The sequence below is a fragment of the Macrotis lagotis genome, chromosome 3 (genome assembly GCF_037893015.1).
Source record: "Macrotis lagotis isolate mMagLag1 chromosome 3, bilby.v1.9.chrom.fasta, whole genome shotgun sequence".
NCBI lineage: Eukaryota > Metazoa > Chordata > Mammalia > Peramelemorphia > Peramelidae > Macrotis > Macrotis lagotis.
The window spans coordinates 247,942,741-247,956,400 of record NC_133660.1 but is presented as its reverse complement, the minus strand read 5'-3'; positions in this window follow the sequence as shown (position 1 = coordinate 247,956,400).

The following is a 13,660-nucleotide window of genomic DNA, read 5'->3' as shown; positions in this document are numbered from 1 at the left end:
ACTCATAACTTTTCTGTGACTCAGATAGGAGGATTTTAAAATTATACCTCCTTAAAAAGGAGGACAGTAAAGAGATGGGAGGATAGAGAGGACTGAATGGGGTAAATCTTATTACCTTAAGAGGTACAAAGGACTTATTGCAATAGAGGGGAATAAGGGAGGAGGTGAGAACTGCCTGAATCTTATTCTTGTCAGATTGGCTTACAGTTACCATACACATGCTCAGATAACTTAAGAAATTTATCTTACCTTTAAAGTGTTAAAAGGGGAAAAGGGGAGTGGGGGAGGAAAGGGGGAATCAACAAAAGGAAGGGAAGAAAGAAGGGGTAAAGGGAAAGGGGGAAAGTGGGGGAGGGGTTGTAAATAGGAGGGCAAACATACTCAAGGTGGTGGTATTCACAAACAAATCAAATAAATGGGGAATATGGATAAAGGGGAAAAGGGGGAGAAATACAAACAGAGGGAAGATAACCTGGAAGGCAATAAAGATTTAGTAATTATAGCTTTGAATGTGAATGGGATGAACTCTCCCTTAAAATGTAAGCAAATAGCAGAGTGGATTTAAAAACAGAATCCTACAATATACTGCTTACATGAAACTCATTCGAAGCAGATATACATATATATATATATATATATATATATATATAGAGAGAGAGAGAGAGAGAGAGAGAGAGAGAGAGAGAGAGAGTAAAGGTAAAAGGTTGGAGCAAAATATATTTTGCTTCAGCTGAAGTGAAAAAAGCAGGGGTAGAAATCCTTATCTCAGACAAAGTAGCTGCAAAAATAGATAGTGTTAAAAGAGATAATGAAGGAAACTATATCCTCCTAAAAGATACAATAGATAATAAAGTAATTTCAATAATAAATATGTACCCAATTGTATAGCATCCAAATTCTTAGAGGAGAAGTTGAAGGAGCTACAGGAAGACGTAGACAACAAAACTCTACTAGTGGGAGACCTCAACCTCCCAGTCTCAGATTTAGATAACTATAACCATAAAATAAACAAAAAGGAAGTTAAGGAGGTAAATAGATTGTTAGAAAAACCTAGATGTGCATCATGGGGATAATGAACAACCTTGATGGACACGCTCATTTCATCAGTGCAACAATCCGGGACAATTTTGGGCTGTCTGCAATGGAGAATACCATCTGTGTCCAGATTAAAAAATAAAAAAAAAAACAAGGAGTTTGAACAAAGTCCATGGACTATTCCCTTTAATTTAGGAAAAAACCTGATATCTTATTGTCTGATCTTGTTATTTCTTATACTTTATGTTTCTTCCTTAAGGATATGATTTTTCTCTCATCACACTCATTTTCGATCAATGTACAACATGGAAACAATGTAAAGACTGACAAATTGCTTTCTGTGGGGGGTGGGGGGAGGGAAGTAAGATGGGGAAAAATTGTAAAACTCAAACTAAACAATATCTTAAGAAAAAGAAAAAGAAAACCTAGACATGATAGAGGTATGGAGGAAATTGAATGGGTATAGAAAGGTATATACTTTCTTTTCTGCACTACATGGCACTTACACAAAAATTGACCACGTACTGAATCATAAAAACCTAAATCAATTTCAGAAAGGCTGAAATAGTGAATACATCTTTCTCAGATCAGAATATAATAAAAATCACATGCAATATTGGGCCAGGGAGATATAGACCCAAAACTAACTGTTAACTGAATAACCTCATTTTAAAGAATGAGTGACTCAAACAATACATTTTAGAAAGAATTAATTATTTTATCCTAGATAATGACAATAATGAAACAACATACCAATACCTATGTGATATACTCAAGGTGGCTGTCAGGGGATATATTTTATCTTTATATGCTTATATGAATAAATTGCAGAAAGAGGAAATAAATGAACTAAATATGCAGCTAAAAAAGTTAAAGAAAGAACAAATTAAAAACCTTCAGTTAAATACCAAATTAGAAATTCTAAAAATTAAAGGAGAAAATAGAAAATTAAATGTCTCACCATGGATAAATTACTTCTCTGGCCTTATCCCTTACCTCCAATGACTGTCTCATGTTTAGAATCTTTGAATTTTAAGAAACTGATTTGTGTTTTATCCCATACACCACATAAGAAAGTCACTAGAAGAGTTCATTTAGAGCTCTTATGATGAATTGAGTAGCAAGTCATGGCAAATCCTACATTCACTCTGGGAAGTTGCATCAAAGTACTAGGGTCAAGTTAGAGGAAAAATCACACTAATTACAAAAAGGATCATTTTAGTGCAAAAGTAGTAATGATGATAATGATAACAGCTGCACTTTTATGTTTGGTCACCACTGACTGAATTTATGATAATTTTTCCACTTATCTATTGGTTTGGCCACAAAGTCACAAATTGATCATAATATTCATTTCTTCATTCATTCAACTGGAATTCAGAAAAAAGATAAGTCAGCATAACTGAAATATAAAAGCATACTAAGAGATGGGAGACAAAAAACATCCCAAGATCAAACCACCATTAATCACTGCCTTGACATACCTTGTGAAGATAGCATAGACAATTATTTTTTTTAAAAATACCAAGAGACTTGGGGTTTAATTACCTCTTAGATCATATGTCCAGCTTCCATCCTTCCCAACCAATCCCATCTATAGCCATCATTGTAGGGAACAACTCATAAAAAAGAGTCTGCCAAACCCACTAACTACCCAAAATCAACTGTCATCACCAAGAGGGCACTAGGGTCCCCATGTCCTCAGTAGCCACAGTTACTTAATCTATAGTGGGGGGGGGAGTTCTCTGCACACAGGAAAGACTGTATGAAATGGTTCCACCTAAGAAACAGATATGGTGTTATAAATAGAAATGGCATTAAAAAAATGTGTTACTGTCTGCTTTGCTGCTGCCCCTTTGGCAAACATTCCAGCTGACTTGAAACTGAAACCTCTTCTATGGGTCACCTCCCCTAATGGAAAATGAATTTCTTGAGATCATGGATTATTTCCATGTGTATCTCCAACATTTAACTCTGTTTGTACAGAATGGATGCTTCTTCCTCTATTCATTCCTTCATTCTCTCCATTTTTCAGAAAATAATGAATCTGGATTGACCAGATCCCAGAATACACCATCTCTTACTCTATTTTTAATTGAGTCTAAACAGTGATGAGACTGTAGTTCTTTTCTATGCAAAATGAAAAAGAAAGAACAGGAATAAAAGTAAAGCATAAATTAATTACTTGAAAACATTAACAAATATAAGACAACTACACTTAATTTCATAAGTATGAGCACCACAAAGTTAAATTCAGCCAGATAAAATAAATGGAAATAATTTATTGTAGCATAGTAGTCACCATAAGCAAAGGCAAATAGAAGGATGGGGAGTCTGCTTTGTTTATTAGCATGTTGTCACACTCTACCATATACACCTCTCTTTTTTTCCCTGTATTTTCCCTGTATCTCCTCCTTCTTCCCCTTATTTTTAATTCATTCCTATATATGTATTAGGGACTATCAGTAGAGTTCACTAGCACATTCAAGGTCTGCTGGTGGCATTCAGGCCTGAAACAATTTGCTTATGGGGAGCATCCTTTGGTATTCCTTACAGTTTGATCCTCAGGTATTTAAAAAGTGGTACAATCAAAGCCTCAGTGAAGGTCAAGGGAGGATTTGACCTTTTCAGGTTGAGTTGGTCCTGTTTAAATATGAGAAAAAATTCAGTGTAACTGGTTAATTATATAATAAGACAGCAATAGAGCAACAACACTGACCATCTGCGATTCGGTTTATAATACAGAAAATTAAGTTTGGAATAAAGGACATCCATTAAAGTACTATATTGTCTCCTATGAGTGGCGGAAGACAAATTATACTCAAAATGAATGTCTATTCAATCAGTATGTTTGGTATAACTACAAGAGTTTACAACTATAGAGAAGACCCCAATATAGGCAGAAATGATTAAATGGGATGTGCTATGACAACTTGCCTTGCTTGTCATATTTGTGAATTTTTTACAAAGCCTCCTTGAATAAGGGGCCCACCCTGTAGAGCTGTCTGTGTATATGAGATAAGGGGCCATTCAAGATGCATATGCATGCTGGCTATGATAATCTGCAAGGTTAACTACAAGCAGAGTTATCCTCCTTGTTATCGTTACAACCAATGTTGCCCAGTCTTCAAAGCAAAGAGTTAATGCAGAGGAATGAAGTTCTTCCCTTACTCAATAGAAATCCACAAAGACTGAAGTTTATTGTTCTGTCCATGGTCACGTTATGGTTTGCATTACATGAACCCAGGAGATACAGCCCCCAAGAACTCCAAACAGTCTGACTCAGAGATTATATATAATCATCTCTCACCCTTATTTTGCTGAATCATATATATGCTACATCCATGTTCCCCACTACATTTGTGGGTATCCTGTGGGTATCAGTTGTCTAACTTCTCTTTTTTTCCCCACATTCAGTGAGCTCATCAGCTTCCTTGAGTTCACGTACCATCTTTATGCAAATGACCCATAGATTAACATATCTCACCCTACTCTTTCCCTTGTATTCCAGTCCTATATCACTGGTTTCCTGTTGGATATAATTTTCATCTGTATATCTCATAAGCAAGTCAAACTCAACAAATCTATAAATGAATTTATTATCTTCTCCTCAAAATTCATCCTTTTATTAAATATCCCTATATGTCGAGGGTACCACAAATCCTTTAGTCACCCAGGTTCACAATCTTGCCTTCATTCTTGACTCTCCCTTCTTCTTCACCCTGTATTTCCTTGAAATCCCCTTTGAAATATCTGCCCTGATTCATTTCACAGTGTCTGATTTGTCGTTTCTATAACCCTTTGTTATGATGTGCACAAGGCTATGTTTGTTTCTTAGAACTCTGTAATCACAAATGCCATCTCTCCACTGGGAAATGTAAATGAATTGATATTGCTTGCTAGAAAATAGATAAATGTGTACACATTTTCACATATATCTATATTAATTATTGCAGTGTTTCTAATATTTTTAGAATATTTTTATATTAGAAATGTATTATGAATTATTCTACATGCTTATATTAGTTGAATTGATTTACATAGTCTTAATTACCTATTGCCTTCTTTTGCTTTCACCTCTGAAACAAGCTGAGAAATTCTCCCCTTGTTTCCAGTTATAACTTCAGAGATAAGCAGCTACCTAGGCCCAAACAGTTCCTCAGTCCTTAGGCCCACAGATCATAGAAGACTTCCTCTACATCCTGCATATTAACTGACATTGAAAAAATGAGGAACTCTCAAATCTCATACTCTTACTTCCTTACACCATTTATTTGCTAGACTCAGGGATATCAGAACATAGATCTGAAAGCAGATAATGCCTTGTTCTCCAATCATCACCATGGAATCCCCAGAGAGGAGGAAGCATCAATAACAAACATCAGAAATGAGGTTTATTTTTCTATGAAAAAAAGGGGAAGTCGTATTATGTGAGAACTGATACATTATCATTCCAACCTGGATTCAGATTTGGCAGCCCACACCTGTCCTAGTCCCTAGATGAAAAAGAGTACCTTCTAATATATCCTTTTTGAATACAGAAGTATTTTTCATAGATTTCCTTCTTTGCCCTTCTCTATTTCAGACACTGAGTTATAACAGAATCTCTTACTTGGAGAGGCCTGAGGCTAAATGTAGAAATTGAAATGTATGGGAGAACCTGGTAAAATCTTTTCATTTTAAAAGCACTTCAGACTCATATATTCACTTATTCCCACTGTTGCTGTGAATGGCTCTAATTTACATTTCTAATCTCTTGTAAAATTTTTTTGATTCTACTTTCACAGCATCTCTTGTATCCTTGCCCTTTTCTCTACTCACATTTCCTCCACCTTAATTTAAGTCCTAATCAGCTCTGATCTAAACTATTGAAATAATCTTATAAATTGAACTCTAGACATCCTACATGTTACCTCTCCAATATATCCTCCACACAGCTGCCAAACTAACCTTCCTAAAGCTCACCATTACTCTGCTTAATAACTTTCAGTGGCTCCCCAATACTGCTAGAATAAATGTGATACAGTTCCCATTTGAAACCCTTACCCCTCTCTTTGTGAACTCTATATTTCAGTCAAAGCAGTCCACATCTGATAGCCCTCAACTTGCTGTTAATATGTCCGCTATATTCCCCATGGCCAAAATGCACTCACATTTACTGTTGCCTTGTAGATTCTACAGTTTACTTCAAGGTTCAACTCTTGTGTCTCCATGTTCCCCAAGAATTTTTTCTTTCCCACCATTTATTAATACCCTTTCTTTCTTGAATTATTGTTAAATAACACAATGCTTTTTTTTCCCCATTAATGTAATCATCCTTCTAACATCAGTGGAATGTAAGCTCTTCTAAGTCAGGGTTTTTCTTTTTTTTTTTTCTTTTTATCTCTTTTGGATTTGGATCCTCCTCAGAACTAGGACTCTGACTTGTACACAATTGATATTTAATGTCTGTTGGATTGGAATTAGAGTATTTATCTTGAAATGCAATAACACATCAATGTCTGTGTTTTACTATCTACATATTAAGAGAAGCTGAGTTTCTCACCATAGCCAGATCCTGAAGGTAGGAGAGACTGATCATCTGGTTCTCCTTGGCTCACTTGGGTACATGTGACTGGGTGTCAAGACTTTTATTTTTAAAATTTTTTAAATTTCTTCTGCCACAGGGTTACCATTGATGTCTCAGAGCACATAACTGTGGGCACATTTCCACAAGCTCTGAAAAGCTTTAATCAAACAGGAAAACATTCAAGAACTGGTCATCAAATTTCATTTTAAAAGCTCTTCAGACTCATATAGAGATTGACTTTTTCTCTGTTTCTGTAAGTGGCTCTAATTTACACTTCTAATATATCATTCAAGAATAAGCCCAAATTTATTGTTTTGTTTCTTTTTTACAGTAATTTTTCAATTATAGGTAAAGATAATTTGAGCATTCATTTTTATAGATTGAGTTCCAAATTTTGCCTCTCATTCCTCCCTTCTTCCTAAAATGGTAAGCAGTTTGATATAGTTTATTTATGTATAACCATGTAAAACATTTCCACATTAGTCATAGCTGTGAAAGAAATAGACTGAAAGAAGAAAACCAAAGACTAAAAAAGAAGAAAAAAGAAAAAAAAATAAAGTGAAAATAGTATGCTTCGATTCACATTCCGAGTTCATCAGTCCCTTATCTAGATGTGGATTGAATTTTCCATCATGTGTTCTCTGTAATTGTCTTGGTTCAATATATTGCCCAGAAGAGCTAAGTCATTCATGGTTGCTCATCCTATAATGTCATTTATTCTGAGTATGGTCTTTTCCTGATTCTGCTCATTTCACTTTGCATCAATTTATACAATTTTTCAAGGATTTTTTCCTGAAATTTACCTACTCATCATTTCTTATTGTTTAACAGAATTCCATTACATTCATATATCACAGCTTTTTTAGCCATTCCCCAAATGATAGGTATTCCCTCAATTTCCAATTCTTTCCCATCAAAACTTCTGTGAATATTTTCCCTTTTTATGATCTCTTTGGGATACAGATCCTAGTAGTGCCATTACTAGATAAAAGGGTATACGAAATTTGGTTGACTTTTGGCATATTTCCAAATTTTTCTCCAGAATGATTGGATCAGTCCACAACTCTACTAAGAGCATCAGTCTTTTAAAGTATTAATATCCCAAGATAAGACAATTGTGGAGTTTCCCTAAAGTTATCAGTTTCCAAGAAATTGGTCCTCAATTGTTGGGATCTAGCAATGATGAAGGTATTTTCTATCATCATAAGGAAAAAGGAGAAGAAATTTGGTTTTTACATTTAGACAAACTTTAAACATGAGAACTGTCATAATGCATATCACTGACCCTACAAGACAATAGTCTCTAAAAATGGCATTCCTCAAGAATAGAGGTTTAACAAATATTTGGAGGATTCTAGTAAGCATTTGATAAAAAATATATGTTGAATGACTGACTATTTTGATTGAATAATCCTCAAGTATGTGGATTTTATTATCTGGATTCTTGTGTAGACAACATTAATTTTCCAGTAAAATATGACTGCTAGTACCTTACCTTATCATTTTCTCCAGGTTCTTTGACACCTCCCATGGATATCTCTATTGATACCCATTTAGATATATAAATGTAGCTATCTGTATCTATTTTTTCTCCAAAAACATATACACATATGCACACATATACACACTCAAAACACATACATGTGTGTATATATATAGATATAGATATAGATATATAGATATATATAAAGATATAGATATATATATATATATATAATGTATATGGATGTGTGTCCTCAAAAGTAATCTACTTTAGACTTTATGGGTATTTGTTCATGATTCAGCTTAACATCAGAAGTAGAAATCATAGCTTAATACCCTAGAGAACCAATGTATTTAAGCCTTAACTTGATAAATTCAAAAGCAGTTCATATTGAATTCCAAAATATCTATTGGCTCCTTGAGAAAAATTTTTTTATAGACTTAACCTCCATGCTCTAGGTTCTGCATATGCTTCCCCTTAGAATTTGCTTCATGTCAAAATGAACAATATAGTCTAAGAATAAAAGAAATAGAGACTCGAGAGCTAGATTTAGATTCAAAAATATCTGGATTCAGATCCCATCTCTGATACTTAGCAGACATATGACCATGTATCAGTCAAAAAAGATCTCTGGGGAGGCTAGGTGGTGCAGTGGATAGAGCACCGGCCTTGGAGTCAGGAGTACCTGGGTTCAAATCCAACCTCAGACACTTAATAATTACTTAGCTGTGTGGCCTTGGACAAACCACTTCACCCCATTGCCTTGAAAAATCTAAAAAAATCTCTGAACCTCAGTTTCTTTAAATGTAAAGTGGTATATAACAATACCTTTAAAAACCTACATCACAGGATTGAACCATTAAAGCTTTATATAAATGTCAGTTACTAGTAAATCTATATTTGAGTACTGTGTAAAGGGAATACTGTATATTATCACTATCTAGAGAAATCTAACAGGCATTGGTTGATTTGAATATATTAAATAAAAGAGAGTTAGAGCATTTCCTAGCACCATAATCTGGAATATATTAGCTAAGCACTTTTTCAAGAGGTTCAATTTAATTTTGACCTACTTTTCAAAGCACTGCATTTGGTGGTTAGTAGTGCTGGCATGAAAACACCATTTGGATGCTCAGTTGATCAACCACTCTAATAGGTCCTTCTATCCGTCATAAGCTTTGTTAGCACTACATCTTAGCCAGAATTATTAGAACTAATCAGTCACCAGCAGGTGCAGGATGCATAAACACATCTGAGCTCACTTGTCTGCTCTCCAAGTGGGCTTAATATCTATGCCCATGTACTGGGAAGATCAATATTAGACAGAATTCCGTATAACTTCATTTGCATCTGCCTCTTGGAAAGCATGTTTGGGCAATTGTCTCTTTCAGCTGCACAGGCCAGCGAGGGGTTGGTCACAGAAAGACCATGAGAGTCAGCACATGATGTTCAGTCTTAACTTCAGTTGAGATTCCCTCACAATGGCATTTCTCTAATTCTTGGTTTCAAGGTCTAAGAAGGGGTTATGGTGTGCTGAAGTGACCTTTTGAGCTCAGTTGAATAAGAAAGAGATGTGTATGGCATTTACCACCTCAGACAGGTAAACTGCTGTTGTTGCTGTTTGCCCTTCATTCTCAAAGACAGCCATAACATCAGGGAGGTGATGCCATGATTAGGAATGGAGAGAGTGCTGGCAGTCATACAAAAAGGATAGAGGCTTTGGAAAGACTGGTTGAACAGGAATAACAGGTCAATCTGCTGACTCTGTACAGACTTCCTGCATTAAATAGACAGAGAACACCAATTAAAAAGAATTTGGTTACACTTTTACAAATCTAATGAAGCACAACCAAATAACCTCTCCCCACCTTCAAAGAAGTCCTCATTTTCAGATGCTACAAATTAATCACACAGTGAAATTCTAATGATGCTCCCTCCTAGTCTGTACTACCTAATCTGGTTTTGGTAGTCCCTGCCTGACAAAGACTTCAGGGACACTCTGGTACCAGACAAGCTTGACTTTTCATTCTATGTATGTTCTCCTTCCAATGGGAATCCATCTTATCTCCAGATGAAGAATGCTTTCCTAGAGGTTTGCCTGTTCACCTGTACATGTAAGCTTTGTCTTACTTCAAATGGGATAGGGCATCATTAGTCAATGAAGCATTCTTGATATTAGCTAATAAACACGTGTAGCTCTTTAACAGTTGGGTTGGCAAACCACTCTGGTGCAATGTTCCTACTTTCACAAGGAAAAACACTGAATCAAACAGTTTTAGATTATTATTCTGCTGAGTTGGAATGTTTCGAAGATCATGGAAGCTGGTCCTTTCCTAAATTATTGGAATTCTGATCCCTATATATGGTTCTGTAATTCCATCAAGATCTGCCCATTTGGATGGAATAAAAAGAGTTGGGTCAGTCCTGCCTATTTTCTCAGGGTGAAAGAGTTTCAAGTCTGTATCTGAGATCAATGAGAGGCCTGCAATGAGCTGACAGAGCCAGAGGGATATAATGGCAAGATAATAGAAGTGAGAAGCTAAGAATATAAATTAACATTTTAGCTTTTCTCCTTACTGCTTGTATGACCTTGGAAAAGATATAAAACCTCTTTGAGATTGAGAAGGTGGGCTAAAGGCTCTTTCAGTTCTAAAATTCTTTAAGTATTTGATAAGGAAGTATATTGGAAAGGGACAGAGAGTGAACAATAAAAGATAAAACCTTCAGGCCTCACTTTATTTCCCAGATATTCCCAAAACATGTCACTTCACTTTGATCAGTCATCATCCTTATCTCATCCCACAAGAAACTTTGACTCTATCTCTTGGATGACAAGCTCTGATCCAATGCAATGGGGGGATATTTAGAAGAAGGGAGAGAGGAGGAAAAGGGGGAGGTAGAGAGAGAGGGAGGGAAAGAGAAAAAAAAGGAGAGGGAGAGAAAGAAAAAGGAGGAGAGTTAGGGAAAGGAAGCAAGAGAGGGAAAGGGGGAAATGGGGAGGGGAAAAAAGACAGAGAAAGTGAAAGAGAGATGGAAGGAGGAAGGGGAAGAGAGAACAGGACAGAGCCTTGGAGAACATCCATGGTTGTAAGTGAAGCATCTTTGATGTCTGGACAAAAAAAAAAAGATTAAAAAGGAGACTAACAGGTTGAAGGCAAACCAAGAAATAGTTGTTACAAAAATACAGAAAAAAAGAATCTTCAATAAATGAACAAATCATAAAACCATTTACAACAAAGTCTTTCAAAAAAGTATGCAGAAGTTTATTGCCTTTTAATATTTAAATCAGGACATATCTGTGCTGAAAGTACAAAACTATTCTTCTAACATCCTAAAAGTCCATAATATCAAGACATATGAAAGTAGATTCTTAGAAGAATAAACAGTAACCCTCATTTCTCAAGCAATTGATTATTTTTTCTCTAGTTAAACATAAGAGAATGTCAATCAACAAAAGAAACCTAAGATAGGATTTTATATACTTTGGCCACTTTTCTTAGCAATAGGTGTTTGTCTTTTTTGCTTGTTTTTTAGTTATATTGCAACTACAAAATTATTTGCTTCTTCTGATATCTTACAAGTTATAAGATTAGTAGTGTGTTTTTTAATGTGATTATGTTTCTCATTTCCTAAGAGACCAGCTTATGGCCAAGGGCTGAAAAAAGGCCTGGAAATTGGCTTTCTGCAATTTTGACTATATTGACTCTTCATTCAGTAGGAATGAAAACTCAGTTCAATAGGGTTCTATGCCTGGAAGCTGAAGGAAAGGTGTGAAATTTCATGACTTTTAAAAAACATAACAGAGACAAGAGCCAAAAGAAGATTTTCCTCTGTATAGTAGTCAAGTCAGGAAGCCACAAGCTTATTTCAACAAAATCATAATTCAATTGTGCCCATTCCTGCACAATTGATAATCAATTAATAAGCACTTTCCTAAAGTACACTTGGCAACAAACAGGGTAAGAAAAGTAAGCGGTGACAAAGCTAGAAAGACTAGGTTCAAGGGATTTGCCCATTTCAAGTTGGGCAGAAGGTATTTAAGCTATACTTACAACTTCTGTATCCTAGTCAGAACTGACTAACCCTTATATGGATTATAGTGTGCTTTAAGAAATAGACCCCTATAGCCTGAGGACAAAGTATTGAAAATGGCACATAATAATAATAATAATAATAATAATAATAATAATAATAATATCATTTTGTTTGTAGGGAACCAAATTATTGGGCCCACTACAGGAAACAAGTCATTAATTAATCACCTCCTAGTGCATACGGGGAAAATGGATTGAGAGGAAGCTAGGAAATAGGTGAGAATTCTCAACAAGGAGGAAAAATCAGAAATCATGGGCCAAATCTAGGTAATCTCCCTGTTTACCTGTGAGGTTAAAGTGGTGCCAATGTCCTGTTTTCTCACAGCAGACATGATGTATATCCAGGGCAGTTCTCGAAGGCTTTCCAGTTTGGGGCAACTTGGCCTGCCCTTGAGGAGCTTATCTTCATAGGCACGAGGTAACAAGAGTAGCATTTTGTGGTGGAAACTATAAAAAAGTGGGACAAAATAGCAAAAACATTTACATGCCTCTAAAATTTTCAAAGAGCTTTAAAACTATATTTGCATAAGTGTTTTTGTTATACTATGTAATAGCTTATCTTCTAAGCTTTTTTTTTTAATGCAAGTCCCTCAAACAAGGAAAGCAGGGAAAGATCAGTAAGTGAAAATATTTTTCCTCTCATAAAAAAGGAAGGAAAAATTCAATTCAATTTTTTGATTCATTAAACATTTTGTCCACTGGCCTAAATTCCTGGATGGGGATAAAATGAAGAGTCATGCTTGTCTGGATATTCCTCATCACCACCCCTACAGAACTTAAATTTGCTAAGGCAGGATAAGTCTAACAGAAGATGGGAGTTTGAGCAAGGTAAAGAATAAATCCATATAAATTCCTTCAGGAAACAATAAGAAGCTATCAGTTTAACCTGGCCCCTTTCAGAGAAATTGCTCTGTCTGCTATTATTGCTCTTTGAAAATGGAGTGGATTGGGAGTTACAGAATCAGACCTTCAAAATCTAACCACAAGGCACATGTGGATAGGATTCTGGACTTAGTGTGAGGAAAGCCTGTGTTTAAATCCTAGCTCAAGACATTTTAAACACAGTCTCAGCCCTAAGTACTTAAAAATACAAGAAAGTTCTTTATCAGTCTTCCATCTGTTACCTACGGATGATGATGATGATGTCCATCCTTCCTTCTGGAGGTGATGCCAGGACAAGAAAATAAATTGAACTTGAGAAGGGGGTGCTGTGTCACCAATCTCACTTTCTCCTTGGGAGCCAGCTCAGTCTAGGTTGACTGGAGATGGCAGGATTTGAGGTGACTAAGGTCTGTGACCAAGTCACAACCTCTCTGGGCTTCAACAACAAAGGATTTGACTCCACTGTCTCCTCGAGACCCTTCCCATCCTCATGACTCTAAACCTGCTACTCTATAATGCTGTTGGGCCCTTGCATTCTAACAGGTGGACAAGTTGGAATGCTCTGGTCAGGGCTCTGCTCAGACACTTTCATGACGG